The following is a 2043-nucleotide window of genomic DNA, read 5'->3' as shown; positions in this document are numbered from 1 at the left end:
TAAAACTGTCAGGATCTTCTTAAAAAAAAAAAAAGACAACAAACCATTCCGTTATCTTTTAAAACGGTCTGGTTTATTTAAAAAAAAAAAAAAAAAAAAGAGACGGCTGACAGAATTTGCAAGCAAATTTTTTCTTGATTGAACGTCACTGAAAGCAACCCAGTGCATGGGACTCGAGTGGTTTCCTTTCCTGCACGTAAACTAATATTATTATAATATAATAAATAAAACAAAACATAGATTTTTTTTTATAACGCAACCCACCACCCCAAGAAAATATGGTTCCACCAAAAACAAACAAACAAAAAAAAAAAAAACAGTCGACGCTCACGTAAATCTCTCAAAAGTCGCTAGAGTTAAAAAAAAAACAAAAAGCAAAAAACAAAAAAATCGGGGACGAGTTGAGGAAGGTTTGGACGGGAAAGGATGCGGAAAATCTGAAAAAAAAAAAAAAGAAATAATGTGTTTGGGAAGATGCCCTGGATTGCTGGCAGCACACGGCACTGCAAAGGATGCTTCGTCGCTGTCTGCAGCATCCCCGGACTGATCCGAGGCGCTGGGTACACGGTGACGTCATGGAGACACACATGCCTCACGATAAGAGAGCAGAGCACACCTCTGCCCGGTCGCGATTGGTCGGAATTGACAATCATTGCCTGTGAGTTGTGATTTAGCTACTCTGTGCGTGTCTTGGGAGTTTAATTATTGTACAGCGCTGCCTCATTTAGGAAATAGCTTAGCAGTAGTTAAAACAGACGTTCAGTTTAGTATCGCAAAGTTAGTTTATTTATTTTAAGTGGTACAGCGTCAAAATGCTGTATGCACCCGTTTATCAGAAAACGGTACGCTGCAAATGCTGTGACTTGACTACTGCGCAAATCAATACAAACAAGACAAAGTGTGTATGTTTACAATTTTAGATAACCCAAATGTGTTCCTCGTCAGTTAAAATCACATACATTTAAAAAAATATTTAAACATATACAATGTCATTATAATAAAAACACCATTTATTAGGTGTGTGTGTGTGTGTGTGTGTGTGTGTGTGTGTGTGTGTGTGTGTGTGTGTGTGTGTGTGTGTGTGTGTAATATTTTGCAGGCAAAACCTGTTCTGTTATTATTACCAAAGCAGGCGTGTAATGCAACAACCTGCATATGCATTCTTTTAGAATTGAAACTGTATGGGGTATGAACGAGCTTTTGAGGCACGCTGTCTTGTACTGTATGCTGATTCCACCCACAAAAGGCTCCATGCAGCCCCCGACTCCAGATCCAATTCCCCTGATGATGCTGCGTTTCTTTTGAAATTCCCCGTCAAGGTGACATTGTGCTGCCTGCGTGCTACACAGGAGCGGCAGGTCTGCAGTTTGCTCACAGCGATCCTTCTGCAAGCAGGAAGAAAACACAGCGCCTCCATTTCAGAACAGCTCCCCCCCGTCCCCCCCTTACCCACCCCCCTTGCTGGATCAGTGCATCACAGACGAGAATGCACCCGGGTCTGGGCTTATAGAACAAAGCCTCTAGCTTAAATTGATTGGTAATGTGCACCTGTTAATATGACAGTTCACTTTCATAATTGTACTGCTAAATATTATATGGTCTGACTCTGGTCATATGTTTATACTAATGCATATTGATCCCAATGAGACGCCTACGACTTTAATACGCAGAGGTCTACAGCTACTTCTTCAAGTTTTGCATCTCCCTATAGAATGAACGGATTTTGCTTCAGAAAGTCGAATGAAACCTGCTGAATTAAATGTTAACATATTTGATTGCATACCGTTTTGTAGTTTGCCGTAAATAATTAAAAAAAAAAAAAAAAAAAACCTAACTTGTAAATAGTGTTTATTTTTGTGGATTTTAATCTCGTGTTACACTGAGCACTTTAAGAGTCACAATTTTGTTGCAAACCTTTTGGCAATAACTGCAGGGCACTTCACCGTCACTGTGAGCCAATAATACTCACAGTACATTATGCTATAACATTCACAGCCACTACTTTCAATACTAGCCCTATTGCAACTATGCAATAAATGTTGA

This window comes from Polyodon spathula, chromosome 40, assembly GCF_017654505.1.
Source record: "Polyodon spathula isolate WHYD16114869_AA chromosome 40, ASM1765450v1, whole genome shotgun sequence".
NCBI classification, from domain to species: domain Eukaryota; kingdom Metazoa; phylum Chordata; class Actinopteri; order Acipenseriformes; family Polyodontidae; genus Polyodon; species Polyodon spathula.
Note: the sequence above shows the minus strand (reverse complement) of the source record.